Genomic DNA, 16,989 nt, shown 5'->3' on the forward strand with positions numbered 1-16,989 from the left:
ACAGGCGATGCTACATTCGATGCAGAGTATAAGCATGCTGTGAATGGGTGCAACAGCCCAAATTTTGGAAAGTGTGCAAGACTTTATATCGGCACCGACGTGCGTTTGCTAGCGGATGTTTTCGACAAATTTCGGAGTGTATGCATGACCACAAATTATCTGGATCCTGCCTTTTATTAATCAATACCAGGGTGGCCTCGGGACACCTTGCTGAGGAAAACGAAAGTCAACATTGGGCTTTTGACCCTTTGTGACATGCATCTTTTCATTGAGCGAAGGATCTATGGGGAACTGTACCAATATGTGTATATACATATTGTCAAGGTGAATAACCCTCGTATGAGGAAGATGTTCAGTACATCCCTTCATTCAAGCTACATCATGCATCTAGGTGTTAATATATAATCTAAAATTTTACGTTTTCATAGGAAAGTGCAGCACTATTTTCACACACCTTCTTTTTGAGAAACTTCCAGATTCTGTGCATCCATGTGAGTTTCTTCTTACCTCTGACGTAGATTATAGTATCCACGTGACCAAATAACCGAAGCGACCTCATCATACCTTTAGAGAGCATACCAGGATCATTGCAGTGAATTCATTGGTAGACACGTGTTAACCACTTAGCACTCCTATGTGTTTTAGCACACTTCACACCCTTGAAAGACCTCGGTGAGGCAGTGCTTGCTGAGAATATCTCTATTACAGTGACATCTTCTGTGTATGTCATGAATGCGACTTCTTTGAATATGAAATGTCTGCGCCCATCATCTTAGAAACCCTGGAAGTCTGCAGTGCTGTTCACACTTAAGATTTATGATGCCAGTTTGAAACGCTCTGGGTATGCCGAAGCACTTGTTCGTTTACACAGCTCATTGCGCAACACCAGTGAGTGGGCAATAGTAATTCAAACGGTCGTATAGAACAAAATCATATGCTGCAGTGTGTTTGCCAAAGGCTCAGATTCAATTTATACATCTATAGGTGCAGATTCAATTATCTTGTTCTGTTTTGAGCAGTCTTTTACGATAGCTGGCCGCAGTTCCTTCAATATCTGTGTGTTTAGTAGACATCCTTCCTCCTCTTAGAAAGACGCATGGATCCTCATATAAATTTCAAACGGTAGACTGTACACACCTTATTACCACTGAAAGTGTAAATTATCATAATGGTAGAATTCGGACTCAGGTCGACTGCGGCACTAGTTAACCTGCGGTTGTTAAATATGATGGAATCATTTACTGTATTCCCTTTTCCATTGGTCTGAAATGCAAGTATGATGAATCTGGGCGTCTCCAATTGAACAGAGGCTTTAATTGCTCACATTTGTCTGTTTGTAGTCGGTATCAGTGGGTAGTCGTAAAGTTCCCATGAAAGGAAAGTTAATGGCAAAAATACACTGGCATTCAGGGCAGTGAAGATCTTCAGATGCTGATCATCCGATACAGCCATGTTTGGCATTTTTCGTGTTATTTTATTGACTGTGGTCTCCTTGTGCTCTTCAGCTCTTTGAATGTATGAACTGTTACCCTTTGCACTCAGCACCAGAATAAGTTCCTGTATAGCAAGCATAACAATTTGTTGCATGACTTCAAAGTAACCCCCTAAAGTCGTATCTCATGAAACAGGAATGCTAAACCAACATATGTAAGTTTAGATGCCACTGTAGCAGTACCTTTCCTTTTCGTAAACGATCCATCAAGATATATGAAACTCATGCATGGGTGGTTAAAGTGTCTCAGTGTTGCATAACAATCCTAATTTCGTAGTTCTGGTTAAACGTGTCTGAGCATAAGGTTTATACGTGAAGAATTTCTGATATATAAGAAGTTTGTCATATTTTATTGGATTAGTTATATAAAACGACGTCATTGCAAGATTTCAGACCTAATAATTTAAGAAACGCGTACTTCACACGCTACGTTCTGAAGTGATGTGATGTGACTTGTGTGATGGATTTGTAACTTAGAATCATCCTGTCTTCTTTGACAGTACGCGGACGGACAGCTGTGGATGACCCGTCACCCACTTGTGATTCCAGCAGGTTGAAGGTATTCGTAGCTGCTTCTGCCTTCGACATGTCCCAGCTAGTTGAAGGTAGCCGCCGCTTCTGGTCAAGCAACTTGAAGGTCGTTGTCGTCGCTTCCGGTCCTGACTGGTTTAATATCACTGCCGTCACTGAAACGTCTCTGCACGTTGGAGGTCGCTGTTGGCTCTGCTTTAGGTGTGGACATACAAAGATTTCCTCACAACAAAAATCGACAAGTTGACTACTGTGGCCCACAATACACAGAATCAGATAGTTCAAAGTCTGAAATGTTACTGGGAAGTATATGGCGTAGATAGGTGTTATAAATATCTTATACCCAGTTCCAAATGATAGGAAGAATACGTAAATTGTATGAAATAGTCTATTGTTAACTAAGGACTTTGTTGCAATGTTACACTTGACACTAATTGTACTGACAGGAGGTATACTCACTGACTGGTAATATTTGTAAAATTTATTAGGATCCTCCTTCAAATCCTGTCCATTTATGAAACCCAGTAGTAGTCCTATCGAACGTATCTGGTTAAAATCAATCATTGCAAACGGTGTCTTTCTATCAGATTTAATTGTATTGATGTTTACATGTAGCACAATTCCTTTCCCAGACAGTTTTAAAACGACGTTTAAGTCGCCAATATCGTATGCACAAGGTTGTACCTCAACAATTTCTTCTCTACCGTTAATTTCCAGATCAAGTTTATTGTTAGCCTCTGTGATATTCGGAATGCTGTTGTATATCTCCAGTCCAATCAGCGCTATACACCACTCTCCAGTACTTAAATCAGTCGGTAGGAAGTAATTTGCATCTAATACTGATGATCATTATTTTAAAATCAGTATATATCACAGCACCTGAACCTGCTTAATGCATCTCGTAACGTGGTTGAAATTCACATCCAGGGCCAACTTAATTTTACCATGGATAACTTTATCAACTACATACGCTGTAATGCGCATTATACTTACTTTTGCATACTGCCTTTGCTTAATCAGCTACAATTCTATCTGCAGTATGACGTCCTGGAAGATATTTATGTATTGCTTATACAATGTGGTATTCCAGACAAGCCCCGTGAGGCACATTCATCCAGTTGTCACCACGAGCCAGACCTGTTTGAAACTTTGTACGGGATCTACAGTAATTATACCTAAGCATTTTCAATTGGACTGGAAGTTTGTCGAGGATCTCCTATAACGTATCTCCTATTGTACATTCTATGTTACTGTGATGATTGTGCTCTGAGCACCGCTTTATGCAGTAGATAGAGTCACTCTAGCTGTTTGGTTTGCAAGGGAACCAAGACATTCCTTCACCATCTTATGAATTGCACTATGAGAAACAAATGCGGTTCTGAGCTCTTTTGTAATTCCTCTATGTAAAAGCATCCTGAAATTTCATAACCACTGCTGTCTTTTAAGATGTACATTCTGGGATTTGTTCTCAGCCCACTGGATATTTCGAATATCTCACTCGAACAGTTTTGGAGGTATGACTCTCAAATACTTCAGTGTATTTTGAGATATGCACCAAATCACCAACACTATATTTCTGTTTATGGGGATACAACAATATAACCCATTCCTGCGTGAATTATTTTTTTCTTCTGATTTCTACAAATTAGATATTTATTTGTTTATTGTCATCAAAGGAAAGCAATACAACAATCAAAACAAAAAAATAATCAATAATTGAAACAGAAAAGGGCGTAACATATATGTCACGGTAGGCATAACATACATTTTAGGCAGAATATATGACAGCAAGTAAAATAATACACTGTATATGATTTACATCAAGTTCAAGCGACAGTACTCACTTTCTGTGATATGGCACAAAACACTGTATGCACAAACCAACATCACATTTGCAGCACATTGTTCCTGAGGTTTGTTTAAAATGTGATGGTCATTCCAGTTTTCAAAAGGGATCGTGGGACGCATAATTAGAGGACTATATTGTTGACGTCAATCTTTTTCACAATTATGGACCATGTTCTATGATCAACAATTACGACGTTTTTTGGAGAAAAAAATCTCTTCTAAAAATCAACAAGGATTCCGCGAACAGAGATCATTCGAAATTCAGCCCACATACACTGTAGCCAACAGCACTCTGGTTGATACCACGTTGCTTAACATTAGGAAGCCATTTGACACCGTCCCGCACAACCTTTTAGTGGATGAAAATACAAGCGTATCTCTTAACGGTACATATTTGCGATTGGATTCAAGACTTCTTTCCAGAAAAATTCAACACGTCGTTCGCTACCTGACAAAATCGGCAGATGTAAAGTTCACCCCAGGAAGAAGTGTGAAAGTGTAACAGGAACATTACTTTGTACAATGTACATAAATTGTGTAGTATAAAGCCATAGAACTCCTTAACACTGGTCGCAGATGATGCGGCTGTCTATAAGGAAGTAGAGAGTATCGATTTGGAAAATTAACTACAGATTACTGATGAATGGCACAATCTTTAGCAGTTCACCCCGAAAGTAAATAGGTGTAACGTATCGCACATGCATATCAAAAGAAACCTGTACCTGTAAATTGTATTGCTGGAAACAATATCTACAGTAAAATATCTAGAAGTAACTATCTGGAGCGATATTAACTAAAATGACCCCATGAAACAAGTAGTAGCGCAATTAGATGCCACATTGAGATTCTCAGGAAGAATCTTAAAGGAATATAACTCATCCAAGACGAAAGTGATACTTCTTAGACTGTTTCTTGAGTACTGTTCATCAGTCTGGGATCCTAACAAGGTGCGACTGATAGGAGAAAGAGAGAGAGACAGAGAGAGAGAGAGAGAGAGAGAGAGAGGAGACGGAGAGAGAGAGAGAGAGAGAGAGAGAGAGAGAGAGTCTAAGGAAGAGCGGGTCGTATCGTCATGGGTTCGTTTAGTCGAAGCGAGAGCTGTAGGGATGCTCAACCCGAGTGGCAGACATTACAAAATGGACGTTATGCATCACAGAGAGGATTATTATTGAAATTTAGAATGAGTACATTCGGGTAAGAGTCGGAGAACATATCTCTTCCTGCCACATATATCTCACGAAATGAAGAAGACGAAAATTTCAAGAGATTAGAGCTTTCATGGATGCTCACCGAAAATGATTCTTTCTACGCTCCATTCGCGAGTGCAACTGTCAAGAATGATCAATTAGTGGTAACAGAAATATCTTCACCACACATGGTTAGGTGGCTTGCGGATTATGATGTAGATGTAGAACCGCAATAGTAATTGTTGCCATAGCGCTCCAAGACCGGCGTAGCACAATAAAGATGCGCGTGGATCGGTTCTCAGTGTCGTGCACGAGATCTATATCTACACATACATGATTACTCTGCAATTCACATTTAAGTGCTTGGCAGAGGGTTCATCAAACCACAATCATACTATCTCCCTACCATTCCACTCCCGAACAGCGCTCGGGAAAAACAAACACCTAAACCTTTCTGTTCGAACTCTGATTTCTCTTATTTTATTTTGATGATCATTCCTACCTATGTAGGTTGGGCTCAACAAAATATTTTCGCATTCGGAAGAGAAAGTTGGTGGCTGAAATTTCGTAAACAGATCTCAGCGCGACGAAAAACGTCTTTGCTTTAATGACTTCCATTCCAACTCGCGTATCATATCTGCCACACTCTCTCTGCTATTACGTGATAATACAAAGCGAGCTACCCTTTTTTGCACGCTTTCGATGTCCTCCGTCAATCCAACCTGGTAAGGATCCCACACCGGGCAGCAATATTCTAACAGAGGACAAACGAGTATAGTGTAAACTGTCTCTTTAGTGGACTTGTTGCTTCTTCCAAGTGTCCTGCCAATGAAACGCAACCTTTGGCTCGCCTTCCCCACAATATTATCTATGCGGTCTTTCCAACTGAAGTTCTTCGTAATTTTAACACGCAGGTACTTAGTTGAATTGACAGCCTTGAGAATTGTGCTGTTTATCGAGTAATCGAATTCCAACGGATTTCTGTTGGAACTCATGTGGATCACCTCACTCTTTTCGTTATTTAGCGTCAACTGCTACCTGCCACACCATACATCAATCTTTTCTAAATCGCTTTGCAACTGATACTGGTCTTCGAATGACCTTACTAGACGGTAAATTACAGCATCATCTGCGAACAACCTAAGGGAACTGCTCAGATTGTCACCCAGATCATTTATATAGATCAGGAATAGCAGAGGTCCCAGGACGCTTCCTTGGGGAACACGTGATATCACTTCAGTTTTACTCGATGATTTGCCGTCTATTACTACGAACTGCGACCTTCCTGACAGGAAATCATGAATCCAGTCGCACAACTGAGACGATACATCATAGGCCCGTAGCTTCGTTAGCAGTCGCTTCTGAGGAACGGTGTCAAAAGCTTTCCGGAAATCTAGAGATACGGAATCAACTTGAAATACGCTGTCGATTGCGGCCATTACTTCGTGCGAATAAAGAGATAGCAACGTTGCACAAGAACTATGTTTTCTGAAACCACGCTGATTATGTGTCAATAGATCGTTCCCTTCGAGGTGATTCATGATGTTTGAATACAGTATATGCTGCAAAACCCTACTGCAAACCGACGTCAGTGATATGGGTCTGTAGTTCGATGCATTACTCTTACTACCCCTCTTAAACACTGGTGCGACTTGCACAATTTTCCAATCTGCAGGTACAGATCTATCGGTGAGCAAGCGGTTGTATATGAGTACTAAGTAGCGAGCTATTGTATCAGCGTAATCTGAAAGGACCCTAATTGGTATACAATATGGACCTGAAGTCTTGCCCATATCAAGCGATTTGAGTTGCTTCGCAACCCCTAAGGTGTCTACTTCTAAGAAACTCATGCTAGCAGCTGTTCGTGTTTCAAATTCTGGAATATTCCATTCGTCTTCCTTGGTGAAGGAATTTCGGAAAACTGCGTTCAATAACTCCGCTTTAGCGGCACAGTCGTCGGAAACAGTACCATCGGCATTGCGCAGCGAAGGTATTGACTGCGTCTTGCGCTTGTGTACTTTACATACGACCAGAATTTCTTCGGATTTCCTACCAAATTTCGAGGCCATGTTTCGTTGTGGAACCTATTAAAGGCATCTCGCATTGAAGTCCGTGACAAATATCGCGCGTCTGTGAATTTTAGCCAAAACTCCGGGATTTCGCGTTCTTCTGAGCTTTGCATGCATTTTCCGTTGCCTCTGTAGCAGCGTTCGGACCTATTTTGTGTACCATGGGGGATCAGTTCCATCTCTTACCAATTTTTTTTATGAGGTATGAATCTCTCAATTGCTGTTGCTACTATTTCTTTGAGCCACATCTCGTCTACATTTGCAGAGTCAGTTCGGGAGGAATGGAATTGTGTCTTAGGAGCCGGCCGCGGTGGTCTCGCGGTTCTAGGCGCGCAGTCCGGAACCGTGCGACTGCTACGGTCGCAGGTTCGAATCCTGCTTCGGGCATGGATGTGTGTGATGTCCTTAGGTTAGTTAGATTTAAGTAGTTCTAAGTTCTAGGGGACTGATAACCACAGCAGTTGAGTCCCATAGTGCACAGAGCCATTTGAACCATTTTTTTGTATCTTAGGAAGGCTTCTAGTGACACTTTACCTGCTTTTTTAAATGAAATTATTTTACGTTTGTTTCTGGTGGATTTGGAATAGCTACAACGACCTTGTGATCACTACTCCCTGTATCAGCCATGATGCTCTCTATTAACTCTGGATTGTTTGTGGCTGAGAGGTCAGTTGTGTTTTCGCAACCATTTTCAATTCGCGTGGGTTCGTGGACTAAATGCTCGAAATAATTTTCGGAGAAAATATTTGGGACAATCTCGGAAGATTTTTTCTGCCTATCACCGGTTTTTAACAAGTATTGTTGCCAACATATCGAGGGAAGGTTGAAGTCCCCGCCAACTAAACCCGTATGAGTGGGATATTTATTTGTTATGAGACTCAAATTTTCTCTGAACTGTTTAGCAACCATATCATCCGAGTCTGGGGGTCGGTACAAGGAGCCAATTATTAACTTAGTTCGGCTGTTAAGTATAACATCCACCCTTACCAATTCGCACTGAGTATCTACTTCGACTTCACTACAAGATAAGCCACTACTGACCGAGACAAACAATCCACAACCAATTCTGCCTAATCTACCTTTCCTGAACACCATCTGAGACTTCGTAAAAATTCCTGCAGAACTTATTTCAGGCTTTAGCTAGCTTTCTGTTCCTACAACGATTTCAGCTTCTGTGCTTTCTATTAGCGCTTGAAGCTCAGGGACTTTCCCAGCACAACTACAACAATTTACAACCACAATTCCGACTGTTCCTTGATCCAAGCACGTCCTGTATTTGCCATGCACCCTTTGAGATTGCAGCCCACCCCGTACTTTCCCGAGGCCTTCTAATCTAAGAAACCGCCCAGTCCACGCCACACAGCCTCCGCTACACGTGTAGCCGCCAGATGAGTGTAGTGAACTCCTATACAGCGGAACCCGAAACCCCACCACCCTATGGCGCAAGTCAAGGAATTTGTAGCCAACACGGTCGCAAAACCGTCTGAGCCTCTGATTCAGACCCTCCACCCGGCTCTGCACCAAAGGTTCGCAGGCGGTTCTGTCAACGATGCTGTGAACAGGTCACCACCCTCTGAGTTCCGCGACTACTCACATCCATTCAAACAGTCCACCGAAGGGCGCCACCACCGGAAACGTTGCAGCCACGTCAGTCCATCCAGATGACATCTTTATACGCCTAATAGCTATTGAACAGTGTTTAGTATATCACTATCACTCAGAAACAAAGGGGAAAAATAAGAAACAGAAGCATTTGAGTTCACCATTGCCGAAAAACATCATGACCCAACGAGCTACACAGACACATGCACGTACATACACAAATACGTACATTATTGTAATATGTACGGATTTTATGAATAGCAAATGATGCTTCACTATGTACTCTTCTAATGGCATCTTGTTTGCTTGACAAAACTTTTTTCTGTGCCTTTGTTGATGTTCCCGGCAGGTGGTGGTGGTGGTTAGTGTTTAACGTCTCGTCGACAACGAGGTCATTAGAGACGGAGCGCAAGCTCGGGTTAGGGAAGGATTGGGAAGAAAAACGGCCGTGCCCTTTCAGAGGAACCATCCCGGCATTTGCCTGAAACTATTTAGGGAAATCACGGAAAACCTAAATCAGGATGGCTGGAGACGGGATTGAACCGTCGTCCTCCAGAATGCGAGTCCAGTGTGCTAACCACTGCGCCACCTCGCTCGGTTTCCCGGCAGGATCGAAGAAGAAAAAATATTTGGACGAAAAGCAATGTCTAAGGAGGGACTGGATGATAGCGACTTAAGATGGTGGTACTGGTCACAGGCGTAGAGAATAAAAATTGTAGGGGAAGCCAGGGACTGAGAAGCGTCCAAAATAATAATGAGGGCGTTGGGTGTTAAGTGCTTCCTGTGGTGAAGATACAGGAGGAGAAATCGTGGTGGGACATGTGCAACATTCTACTGCAACGTGGACAGGTGATTAGTAGTATGTATGATGATATTTAATATCTTGTCTGTCTCCATTACTGCGAACAATTACAACATTTATTTTTTAGTTCTGATATTTGTTAATTCGTCTATAAGCGGAACATTATGCTGGCCTTTATTGCAGAGAGGCTACCCTATGGGTCTGCCCGAAAGTTGACTACGTCCTCAATGGAGGCTATTGTGAACTGCATTGCTAGCCGTGATTACGACTGTCGATTTGGTTACAGGTAACAAAGCGCTAGCTCTCCGTTTCCTTAGTGTAAACTAAAAGCATCATGACGAAGCACAGATACGTTGCGTCAGCTCTGTGGTTTCAGGCAAAGGTTAACCAACGAAAGTATAACTCGTAAGACTCGGGGCGTGGTAGGTCAAAAGTTTGAACCAAGTAAGGAAGCTAGCAAATTTGAAGAGGGAAATGCTAACCAAGAAATCAAGACATAGAGAAGGTTTTTTTTTAAAGGTACAGGAATATCTCAGTTAGATTACAGCATGGTGAGGTAGAGAAACCCAAATCAGATATTGGACGGTAAAACGTACTCAGGAGACCCAGATCGCACTTCAGTAATGATGAACATGCCGAAATTCAAGAGACTAGTCAAGAAGTGTCAATACAGAAAGAAGTGGAATACGGAAATGCTAAAGAATGGAGAGATATGCTTAAAGTTCTCTAAAGCTATAGATACTGCCATATCGAATAGCTCAGCAGGCAGATCAGTTAAAAAGCACAATAACAGAAGTTAGAAAGAAAAACATATGTACAAAGAAGGAAGCTGCGAAGAAAGCATGGATAACAGAAGAAATATTTCAACTGATCAATGCTAGAAGAAATTGCAAGAATGTTCAGGGAACTCTAGAAATACATAAATAATAAGTGATTTGGGAATTAAATAAATAGGAATTGCAGGGAAGCTAAAGCGAATGGGTACATGAAACACGTGACGGAAATGATAAAGAAATCGTTGTCAGAAGGACTGACCCAGCATTAAATGGTACTGAAAGATGGACAGTGGAAAAACCGGAACAGAAGAGAATCGAAGAATTTCAGATGTGGTGCTACAGACCAATGTTGAAAAGTCAAAACAGCCTTCGATAAAAACAAAAGCAAGAGTGGTAACATTAATAGTGGAACGGGAACTCCACCATTAAATGCAGAGTAGAGAGCGAATATGTGGAAATAGTACACTGAAGGCGTCTGTTAAAGGGTGCCATGTCTGGTGACATTGTAGAAGAAGAAACAGGAGTCGATATGTAAGCGATAGGAGATCCAGTATTAGAATCAGAATTTAAAATAGCTTTAGCGGATTTAAGATCGAAACATCAGAAGGGATAGATAACATTTCGTTGGAATTTCTCAAGTCATTAGGGAAAGTGGCAACAAAATGACTACTCACGTTGGTGTGTGTAATGTATGAGTCCCGCCGTATACTATCTGACTTTCGGAAAACAACATGCACACATCCTGAAGGTTGCAGGAGCCGACAAGTGCGAGAATTATCGCACAATCAGCTTAGCAGCTCAGGTATCCAACATGGAGCCAAGAATAATATACAGAAGAAGAGAAAAGACAGTTGAGGATGTGTTTCATGACGATCAGTTTGGCTTTAGAAAAAGTAAAGACACCGGTGAGGCAGTTCTGACGTTGTTGCTGATAATGAAAGCAAAAATGAAGACACGTGTAGAGGATTCGTCGACCTGTAAAAAGCGTTCGACAGTGTCAAACAGTGTTTCGAAATTCTGTGAAAAATAGGGTTACGATTTAGGAAAAGACAGTCAATATACAAATATGTACAAGAGCCAAGAGCGAACAGTAAGAGTGGAGGATAAAAACAGAGGTGCTCAGACTAGAAAGGGTATAAGAGAGACAGTCTTGCAGTCCTACTGTCCAATCTGTACATCGAACGAGCAAAGACGAAGGTGAAAGAAATTCGGTGATCGCTGTTTGCATTACTATCCTCATTGAAAGTGAAAAAGAATTACAGGAACTGTTCCATGGAATCAACAGTGTAATGAATACAGAATATGGCTTGAGAGTAAATCGAAGAAAGATGAAAGTAATTAGAAGTAGTGTAAACGAGAACGGAGAGAAACTTTACATCAAAATTGCTGATCACGAAATACACGAACTTAAGAAATTCTGCTACCTAGGCAGCAAAATAAATATTTCGTGCCAAATACAAATATCTCTTTGCACTCTGTACGAAGCTAGTATCATATACATTCAAAGCACCACTCTCAACCCTTTATTATATACTGCACGAACATTTAATTAAGTAGACAAGAAATCGCTTAATTAACTTTAATTATAACATGTGGTTATGTAGGAAAAGGTACAAGCAAGGTCATGTTTTACTCAATTCCTGTGGAAGTGTGGAGAATACGACGCTCTGACACATTTACGTAATTGAAAAGAAGTAAAACATGATATACTTCAATAAACAATATACACAGGTGTGCTAAACGTAAGGACGAAAGTAGCTTCGTACGATGTGTCACTGCCAAGTAACATGTCTCGATGGAACTTAGACCTTAAGTAGAAAGCATGGCGCAGAAAGTAACTGAAAGAATTGCTTACTTTTATTCAAAGACAATAATTACAGTGAAATCAGCATGCTTCTTGCTAGTTCCCTGGACGTTACAAAAAGTGGAACGTATTTCTGAATACGGTGTTCGATCAACATGCAAGGCAGTGTACGGCCTGAAACGTGCTCCTATGGTGGCCACAAAATTGGTAAGGAGCTACTGTGATACGCATTCTATTCCTCCACCAGCATGGTTGACAAAAGTTGGAAGGTCGTTGGTGCATGTGGACATGAGGCAATACGTCTCGTCAACGTAACCTCTTGTGATTTAAGGCGGGAGAATGGGCAGGCCAGTTCATTCGCTCTCGTCCAAGAGAAATATTCAATTTGGACGTAGATATTTAAATTTTTGTTAATACAAAATAGTCGCTAAAGATAACCTGGTCAATAGAAGCATCTCGTAGCGCTCTGTTCAATGGCGGTATCAAATACAGGGTGTTTTTCTAGTAAATGCAGATACTTCTACCAGTATATGAGGACGGTGTACTGAACGACACCATTAATTACCTTATTTGCTTACTAATAATTATATCTATTACAAGTCGCATATTTTAAACTGGGTACTGTCTCCAAATACGTGTGGGTGTGGGAAGTGCGAACACGTGGACTCCAAACAGAGAGTCTGCACTTACAGGTACAGCCCACTTGGTGCTGCAGTTACGACCGTGCAGGAAACTTCAGGTCTTAAGGGTTGTGATGTGTTTGTGGGAAGACCACTCGACGCAGAGGAAAAACAACGAGCACACTGATGTGTGCATATATTAAAGTACCACTTAGAAAACATCTGAACGTATACCCGTTATACCCTGTACAGCATTCAGTGCGGGACGACTCTCTTTATTATTGGCCAAATCAACATTTAACTGAAAAAATTAGAAATCAGTTAGTAAAGTATACTTAAGTGATCACATAGGACAAATTACAAGAACTGTCATGCTGCGCACACTTTCTGAGTAAGTGTGCCGAATGCAATTTCTCCCTGTCTCTCTCTCTCTCTCTCTCTCTCTCTCTCTCTCTCTCTCTCTCCCTCTCTCTCTCTCCCTCTATCTCACACACATAATTTTTTTTTTTTGTCATCAGTCTACTGACTGGTTTGATGCGGGCCGCCACGAATCCCTTTCCTGTGCTAACCTCTTCATCTCAGAGTAGCACTTGCAACCTACGTCCTCAATTATTTACTTGACATATTCCAATATCTGTCTTCCTCTACAGTTTTTGCCCTCTACAGCTCCCTCTAGTACCATGGAGGTTATTCCCTCATGTCTTAGCGGATGTCCTATCATCCTGTCCCTTCTCCTTATCAGTATTTTCCACATATTCCTTTCCTCTCCGATTCTGCGTAGAACCTCCTCATTCCTTACCTTATCAGTCCATCTAATTTACAACATTCGTCTATAGCACCACATCTCAAATGCTTCGATTCTCTTCTGTTCCGATTTTCCCACAGTCTATGTTTCACTACCATACAATGCTGTACTCCAGACGTACATCCCTTAGAAATTTCATCCTCAAATTAAGTCCGGTATTTGATATTAGTAGACTTCTCTTGCCCAGAAATGCCTGTTTTGCCATAGCGAGTCTGCTTTTGATGTCCTCCTTGCTCCGTCCGTCATTGGTTATTTTACTGCCTAGGTAGCAGAATTCCTTAACTTCATTGACTTCGTGACCATCAATCCTGATGTTAAGTTTCTCGCTGTTCTCATTTCTACTACTTCTCATTACCTTCGTCTTTCTCCGATTTACTCTCAAACCATACTGTGTACTCATTAGACTGTTCATTCCGTTCAAAAGATCATTTAATTTTTCTTCACTTTCACTCAGGATAGGAATGTCATCAGCGAATCGTATCATTGATATCGTTTCACCTTGTGTTTTAATTCCCCTCCTGAACCTTTCTTTTATTTCCATCATTGCTTCCTCGATGTACAGATTGAAGAGTAGGGGCGAAAGGCTACAGCCTTGTCTTACTCCCTTCTCAATACGAGCACTTCGTTCTTGATCGTCCACTCTTATTATTCCCTCTTGGTTGTTGTACATATTGTATATGACCCGTCTCTCCCTATAGCGTACCCCTACTTTTTTCAGAATCTTGAAGAGCTTGCACCAATTTCTACTGTCGAACGATTTTTCAAGGTCGACAAATGCTATGAACGTGTTTTGATTTTTCTTTAGCCTTGCTTCCATTATTAGCCGTAACGTCAGAATTGCCTCTCTCGTGCCTTTACTTTTCCTAAAGCCAAACTGATCGTCTCCTAGCGCATTCTCAATTTTCTTTTCCATTCTTCTGTATACTATTCTTGTAAGCAGCTTCGGTGCATGAGTTGTTAAGCTGATTGTGCGATAATTCTCGCACTTGTGAGCTCTTGCCGTCTTCGGAATTGTGTGGATGATGCATTTCCAAAAGTCAGATGGTATGTCGCCAGACTCATATACTCTACACACCAACGTGAATAGTCGTTTTGTTGCTACTTCCCCTAATGATTTTAGAAATTCTGATGGAATGTTATCTATTCCTTCTGCCTTATTTGACCGTAAGTCCTCCAAAGCTCTTTTAAATTCCGATTCTAATACTGGATCCCCTGTCTCTTCTAAATCGACTCCTGTTTCTTCTTCTGTCACATCAGACAAATCTTCTCCCTCATAGAGGCTTTCAATGTATTCTTTCCACCTGTCTGCTCTCTCCTCTGCATTTAACAGTGGAATTCCCGTTGCACTCTTAATGTTACCACCGTTGCTTTTAATGTCACCAAAGGTTGTTTTGACTTTCCTGTGTGCTGAGTCTGTCCTTCCGACAATCATATCTTTTTCGATGTCTTCACATTTTTCCTGCAGCCATTTCGTCTTAGCTTCCCTGCACTTCCTATTTATTTCATTCCTCAGCGACTTGTATTTCTGTATTCCTGATTTTTCTTGAACATGTTTGTACTTCCTCCTATCATCAATCAACTGAAGTATTTCTTCTGTTACCCATGGTTTCTTCGCAGCTACCTTCTTTGTACCTATGTTTTCCTTCCCAACTTCTGTGATGGCCCTCTTTAGAGACGTCCATTCCTCTTCAACTGTGTTACCTACTGCACTATTCCTTATTGCTGTATCTATAGCGTTAGAAACTTGAAACGTAACTCGTCATTCCTTAGAACTTCCGTATCCCACTTCTTAGCGTATTGATTCTTCCTGACTAATGTCTTCAACTTCAGCCTACTCTTCATCACTACTCTATTGTGATCTGAGTCTATATCTGCTCCTGGGTACGCCTTACAATCCAGTGTCTGATTTCGGAATCTCTGTCTGACCATGATGAAATATAATTGAAATCTTCCCGTATCTCCCGGCTTTTTCCAAGTATACCTCCTCCTGTTGTGATTCTTGAACAGGGTATTCGCTATTACTAGCTCAAACTATTAGTCTTTCTCCTCTTTCATTCGTTGTCCCAAGCCCATATTCTCTTGTAACGTTTTCTTCTACTCCTTCCCCTACAACTGCATTCCAGTCGCCCATAACTATTAGATTTTCGTCCCCCTTTACATACTGCATCACCCTTTCAATATCCTCATACACTTTCTCTATCTGTTCATCTTCACCTTGCGACGTCATCATGTATACCTGAAGTATCGTTGTCGGTGTTGGTCTGCTGTCGATTCTGATTAGAACAACCCGGTCACTGAACTGTTCACAGTAACACACCCTCTGCTCTACCTTCCTATTCATAACGAATCCTACACCTGTTATACCATTTTCTGCTGCTGTTGATATTACCCGATACTCATCTGACCAGAAATCCTTGTCTTCCTTCCACTTCACTTCACTGACCCCTACCATATCTAGATTGAGCCTTTGCATTTCTCTTTTCAGATTTTCTAGTTTCCCTACCACGTTCAAGCTTCTGACATTCCACGCCCCGACTCGTAGAACATTATCCTTTCGTTGATTATTCAATCTTTGTCTCATGGTAACCTCCCCCTTGGCAGTCCCCTCCCGGAGATCCGAATGGGGGACTATTCCGGAATCTTTGCCAATGGAGAGATCACCATGACACTTTTTCAACTACAGGCCACATGTCCTGTGGATACACGTTACGTGTCTTTAATGCAGTGGTTTCCATTGCCTTCTGCATCCTCATGTCGTTGATCATTGCTGATTCTTCCGCCTTTACGGGCAATTTCCCACCCCTAGGACAAGAGAGTACCCTGAACCTCTATCCGCTCCTCCGCCCTCTATGACAAGGCCGTTGGCAGAATGAGTCTGACTTCTTATGCCGGAAGTCTTCGGCCGCCAATGCTGATTATTTATCAAAATTTAGGCAGTGGTGGTGATCGAACCCGGGACCGAAGACGTTTTGATTATGAATCAAAGACGCTACCCCTAGACCATGGGTACTCTCACACATATACAGCCATATGTAATTAGAAAGAAACGAAACGTAGTGTAACTCAATAAACTAAAATATATCCATACATGTGATATTCAGTGATGACTACTATCATTCATCTTGTTTGTCAAGATCAATTGAGGCATTCAACAGTTATAAGTTCATAATAGGCCTTTCATGGGGCCAACGGACTTCCCGCAGCGGTAACACCGGTTTCCGTCAGATCACCGAAGTAAGGTGCTGTCGGGCTGGGCTAGCACTTGGATGGGTGACCATCAGGTCTGCCGAGCACTGTTGGCCAGCAGGGTGCACTCAGCCCTTGTGAGGCAAACTGAGGAGATACTTGATTGGGAAGTAGCGGCTCCGGTCTCGGAAACTGACATTCGGCCACGAGAGCGGTGTGCTGACCACATGCTCCTCCACATCTGCAACCAGCGACGCTTACGGGCTG

This window comes from Schistocerca gregaria, chromosome 3 (genome assembly GCF_023897955.1).
Source record: "Schistocerca gregaria isolate iqSchGreg1 chromosome 3, iqSchGreg1.2, whole genome shotgun sequence".
NCBI lineage: Eukaryota > Metazoa > Arthropoda > Insecta > Orthoptera > Acrididae > Schistocerca > Schistocerca gregaria.